The 6602-nt window shown below is 31.9% G+C and overlaps 1 long non-coding RNA gene across 2 annotated transcripts; it reads left to right on the forward strand.

Moving 5' to 3' along the window:
* Positions 1-2060: 2060 nt before the first annotated feature.
* On the forward strand, positions 2061-4451 carry LOC149402234 (uncharacterized). Of its 2 annotated transcripts, none has more exons than XR_016296142.1 (4): positions 2061-2199; positions 2288-2360; positions 2703-2854; positions 3859-4451. It is a non-coding gene; the product is annotated as an uncharacterized LOC149402234 (long non-coding RNA). The 2 variants fall into 2 exon arrangements; XR_016296143.1 differs by having other exon boundaries at positions 3868-4451.
* The last annotated feature ends 2151 nt before the right edge of the window (positions 4452-6602 follow it).

Here is a 6602-nt window from a genome sequence, read left to right on the forward strand (position 1 = left end):
AATGTTTATAGCGACTATTGTGAAATTCATTTCACTTTGGTACGTTTCTCTTTTACTACACAAGCAATAAATCTCCCCACAATTATTTTAATTAAGCTAATTTGTTTTCTTACCAGATTTGTGAGTCTATTTTTTTACAAGAAATAGAACAGCCAAAAACAAGTCCATTTCAGGTACCAAGCATGAGGCAAATCTCATTTTTTTTAAACCTAATTTTCTATATCACAATTGGGCAACTATTTTGCAGTGACTAAGTGGTGCTTCGATTTAGTCGAAGAAATAAGCAATAAAGACAATGTTTGTGAAGTTGGTCCGATGTCCGAACAATTCATGTTATGGAAAATCTTAGGTTGAAAGCTCATATTTGTCTAGAAAGATATACTTTATTATCTATTTTGTGTGAAACAACAATAAAAATAAACCAGGATAGTCATGATTTTTTTTTTTTTGAAAAACTCCTATCACTCTTTATTATATATATATCTGAATTTAAACACATGAGAGAAAGTCATTATTGCTCACTAATGTCTTAGATCAGTATATTGTATAATTTTGTTTGATTTTTCACGTTATTCAAAAACAATTTTATACCCATGGTTTGACATTTTTAAACACAATTTTCAGCACATATAAGAATCAATTAAGTATATATTACACTCAAGAATATGAATTATTTATGCAACCTTTAACTAAAGGATCTACTAAAGAACGTTATATTGTTTCTATTTTTAATATAAGATAATTTCGTAGTACTCATAATTTTAATGACAAGGTGATCTCCGCTTTATATTTTTAATATAACATAATTTCGTAGTACTCTCATAATTTTAATGACAACGTGATCTACGCAATTGGTGTCAATAATTAACAATAAAACTAACCAACCATTTTGAAATGCAATTAACCTTAAAAAAAATCGTTTATTGACATGTATAAGGAAATCAAAGAGCTGAATGTTTATTGTCATGTAAAAAAATCGTTTATTCACATGTATAATTTACATGTATATAACTTATTCATAAATGGAAACCGAATATATTCGATAAAACTTTAGGAACACACAAAATAAGACGAGTAGGCAATGAATATGAATATAGATTTCTTTCCAATCAAATATAGATTTCTAAATATTAGAAATGGAATACTCCTTTTGACAAGGTGAGTAAATTGCACGATATTCAAATTGCCTAAATAATTCATATTCTTAAGTGTAATATAATTGCAAACTCTAATTCAGCCGGTTAGTTTTTAAAAATTGGTACGTATTTTAAAAAGGTGAGTAAATTCAGAAAGCCTTGTTTTTATGAATCTTTCTTGCTTAAATATTATACTATGCTAACGACATTTATAGCACATATTGGAATCAATTAAGGATATATTACACTTTAGAATATGAATTATTTAGGCAATTTAAAACTTGAGGAACACACAAAATAAGACGAGTAGGCAATGAATATGAATATAGATTCTTTCCAATCAAATATAGATTTCTAAATATTAGAAATTGAATACTCCTTTTGACAAGGTGAGTAAATTGCACGATATTCAAATTGCCTAAATAATTCATATTCGTAAGTGTAATATAATTGCAGACTCTAATTCAGCAGGTTAGTTTTTAAAAATTGGTACGTATTTAAAAAGGTGAGGAAATTCAGAAAGCCTTGTTTTTATGAATCTTTCTTGCTTATATGAGATTATGCTAACGACATTTATAGCACATATAGGAATCAATTAAGGATATATTACACTTAGGAATATGAACACACAAACGCATAATCTTTGAATACAGAATATTAAATACAAATCTGTAGCTTATTGTATTGTTTTTTTTCTTATATAAATGCTAAAGATTTTGTCAACTACGCGTGTGCGTGTATATATCTACTTTATACTATAAATCACGACGATGATTTACTGTTCATTACACTTATATAAATTTTATTCACCTTACTCAATCAAATTGATTCACCTTATTTCTTCTTCTCCATTCTTCCTCACCGCCTATCTCCCTCGTCACACCTCACCGCTCTCTTTCTCTTCCTCCCTCTTTCACTGACTGCGCGCGCGCCTCTGCCGACCGCGCGACCAGCGACCAGGCGCCGCCATCTCTCCCTCTCGCCTGTTGTCTCTCTGTCCCCGCGCTCACCCGACGTGCGCTTCCGACTCGAACCGGACCTCGAATCAAGATCAGCTATGACGGTATATTCTCTTCCGCCGATCAGGAGACATTCACAGCCACTTTCTTCTTGATTTCTTTTCACTCGCATTGCCTCCATTGTTGTTTCAGAGTTTAAATTCTTCATCTGGGTTTGAACAAGCAGAGAAGTCAGCAAATTTTTTTTAGCACATAATTGATAAAGGTAAGCATTCTTTTTTTAATATAGCCATTCACGGACTTAATGCCTATTTATCTCATATTCACACTTTTTCCATAAACATCACTATGATATGCAAAAAAATAAAAATAAAAATTAAAAAACCTTTAATATTCCGATAGTCATGCTTATGTAAATGACATGAAAGATTGCTAAAAGGAAGATGAAGGTGTAGTTGATGTATATGATGATTCTTTTCAGGTGAGTATCACGAGATACGAGTAACTGTTGACCTTATAAATCTTATCAAGAACGACATGTTATAAAATCAAGTTATTTTACTTTTGATGCTATTCCATTCTTATTATAAAATTGACAACATCACAGGGTGAAACCTACAATTTCTGCAAGGACCGGGCACAAAAATTCAATGTGAATTTCTCAAAGAAATGCCCAAAGTTCAAAGACAGCTGAGACTTGACTTTTCTTCTCTACTTGGTCCGTTGTTCTTTACATGGGTCGTCATACAACTATTTCTGGTAATTACGCTATAATCATCTGGATATGTTTATACTTTTTCGGTAATCTATTTTGAAATTATTAATACTAATGAACAGAGTAATCGCTCATCATTGATTACAAGGGTTGTTTGTTCCTACATGTCATTGTCGTCTGTTTCTCTTCTCTTGCATCACTTTAGTATTTAGATATGATAATATATTGATAGATAAGCACGTTTTTTTGCGGATATATATTAGTATAACAGATTCACTGATACTCGTGGTCTTCTTTAGTTAAATATAGGCTTCATCACAATATCAAGCAAGTTTTGGTGAAGAATTTTACAGTTTTTTTTTTTTTTTTTTTTAACTATTGGAGTTGGAACTGAGTATATCGATGATGAAGAAAATATCAAACTTCCAGCATATATAATAATTCCATGAATTGAAGATAATACCTAACTAGACGATCTTCTCAACTGTGTTTTCCCATGTTCTTTCAACAACGAGGAGTTCGATAAATCTTTTGTCAACTGTGTTATTCTAACGCCGAAAAAGTAATCCAAGGATGCCATTAATGACTTAGTAATTGACTTTTTTTCGGGTCTAAAATATTACACTTCTTATTTCGCTTTTATTCACAATGTCTTTTATTACAAGGGTGGTGTGTGATGACTTTCCGTTTTCTAATCGTCATATAATGAACTTGTACGAACAAGAATTACAGTTATGACTTGATAAGAAGTTTGTGTTTCTCTTTTCACCTTCTTACTGTGGGTGATTCGTGATTTTGGGTGTTCAGATACGGCTTTAACGGAGTATCAGTTATAGATTATAAGTCTGTCCTTAGTTCATCTTATGTTTATGCAAAATTTGGCAGATATGCTATACTCAAGTGCAACAAAGTACTCGTTTGACTCTGTTACTCTGACCATTAGCATCAACATTTGTTAATCAGATTCTCTAGGCATGTTTTATTTTAATCATTTGCAAAGCCCCATCATTCATGTTATACTCTCATACACTATCTTCTCTTATCTGAGGTCTGACAGATTGCACAAAGGAATATGTTGCTTCTCCACTCTCGGAGTATAAGGATGCACACTCAAATTGGGTGGTGCAACCCTACCTCTCTTTGCTTATCTGTCCAATGATCGAGGCTGAGTTGACATTGCTTAAAGCCTTGTCTGTTTCAAAATTGAAGTCATGATCCCTCCTTAAGGATCGAGAGTCGGCCTCAGGTTCGGAGTATCCGGGTGTGAGATATCCTTATATTTTTTGCAATGTGGATTGTTCTCGACTAAAAGCATGAGTTTCTCAATCTTTGTTTTAAGAGACTGATGTATGTGATGTTGCAATGAATCTGTGCACTGACCCACGTAGGACTTCGAATTGATGGGATAGGCACGGCGTGCCTTGAGATGAGCTAATGAAGAACGAGTCATGAATCATGAAGAGGAAAATGTAGCTTCAAATATATGAAAGCATAGGTGAACGATTTGGCTGAAATTAGTATGTAGAGTACGTTGAGAGAAAACTTAAATACAATTTTGCAATGCCGTTCTAAAATAACTTCTATGTCCACACGTGCGAAGCACGTTCTATATCCTAGTATATATATATATATATATATATATATATATATATATATATATATATATATGAACACACACACGCATAATCTTTGAATACAGAATATTAAATACAAATCTGTAGCTTATTGTATTGTTTTTTTTCTTATATAAATGCTAAAGATTTTGTCAACTACGTGTGTGTGTGTGTGTATATATATATATATATATATATATATATATATATATATATTTTCCTAATAGCGTTGTTATATTCTTTCCCTTACAAAAAAAAGCGTTGTTATAATCCAGCTTATAACGTTGTTTAACTTTTGCACCAATAGTATTCACAAATATGTCCTCCTCGTCATCATCCAGGTATGTTATAATATTTTCTTGCCCTACACTCTTACAAATTAAAAAAAAAATCGTCTGCTAATATTTTTTATCTATCATATATTTTAATCTGTATTTACTAAACGTGTATGAACTTCTTTTTTCTTTCCACAGTTTGTCATCATTTGCCAATAACACAAACAATGAAGAAACAAGTGATGTCGCCGTTAGTACACCATCTAAATTAATCAAGGAATTGAAACCGAGAGACCATCAATGGACATCCAAATTAACGGTGGCCGAAAAGCAAAGTCCTAAGAAAAATATTCAAACTGGAACGAGACACCAAAGCATGGTGTTGATTGATTCGGAGGTCAGCGCTTCCAAACATTATAATTTCCTTTTAAACAAAAATAACACTTCTAACAAAACAGTTTTTAAGGCAAACAAGATAAGATGAACAATATTCAACCACGACATTGAACCTCTCCAAAACACTCTAGAATTGGGTAAAACCTATAACGTTTCAAATGCAATAGTAGCAGACGAGAAACCTTCATTCAAATTATACGGAACGGAGACGCATTTGACGTTCAGAAGAGAGACACAAATTGATGAAGTCCAAGAAGATAACACAACTATGGCGGAAGGATTGTACGAATTCACTTCACTCGATTTGTGCAAGAATTCCGTTGATACAACAACTGCATTAAGTATGTACTTTATTATTTATTTTATTATAAATTGTTAATTCCTTTATTCAAATTAATGTCGTACTTTATTTCCTTTTATTTAATCTACTTTAACATCGATTCTTTTGCAGGTGTTGTAAGAGTCGTGATAAACATTTCAAAACAAGAAAAGAAAAATGACGTTGATTTTTGTCAGATAACTTTGATTGATCAAAGGTTTGTTTCGAATACATTTCTCCTACACTTTATTTATTCATTACTATTTTCTAACAGTGTTATACATTTCTGTCAGTTTTGATGTTATCAGGCTAGCGTTGTGGGATAATTTTGCGACCAATGAAGCAAATCAAATTAATTTCAGCTATCAAAACAGTTTCAAGGTATCATAGCTGAAATTCGGTTTGCTTCGTTGGTCGCAAAAATTATCTCACAACGCTAGCCTGATAACATAAAAACTGACAGAAATGTGTAACACTGTTAGAAAATAATAATGAATAAATAAGGTGTAGGAGAAATGTATTCGAAACAAACCTTTGATCAATCAAAGTTATCTCATAGAAATCAACGTCATTTTTCTTTTCTTGTTTTGAAATGTTTATCACACTCCTACAGCATCTGCAAAAGAATCGATGTTATAGGAGATTAAATACAATGAAATAAAGTAAGACATTAATTTGAATAAATGAATTAACAGTTTATAATAAAAGAAATAATAAAGTACATACTTAATGCAGTTGTTGTATCAACGAAATTCTTGCACAAATCGAGTGAAGTGAATTCGTACAATCTTTCCACCATAGCTGTGTTATTTTCTTGGACTTCACAATTTTTATGTCTCTTCTGAACGTCAAATGAGTTTCCGTTCCGTATAATTTGTATGAAGGTTTCTCGTCTGCTACTATTGCATTTGAAACGTGATAGGTTTTACCCAGTTCTAGAGTGTTTTGGAGAGGTTCAATGTCGTGGTTGAATATTGTTCCTCTTATCTTGTTTGCCTTAAAAAAGAATGTGTTAGAAGTGTTATTTTTATTTAAAAAAAAAAAGTAAATCTTAATGTTAAGAAGTGCTGACCTCCGAATCAATTAACACCATGCTTTGGTGTCTCATTCCAGTTTGAGTATTTTTCTTAGGAATTTTCTTTTCAGCTACCATTAATTTGGATATCCATTGATGGTTTCTCGGTTTCAA

Source organism: Urtica dioica, chromosome 3 (genome assembly GCF_054948205.1).
Source record: "Urtica dioica subsp. dioica isolate 48M chromosome 3, U.dioica_male_clone48M_v1_H2, whole genome shotgun sequence".
Taxonomy (NCBI): Eukaryota; Viridiplantae; Streptophyta; class Magnoliopsida; order Rosales; family Urticaceae; genus Urtica; species Urtica dioica.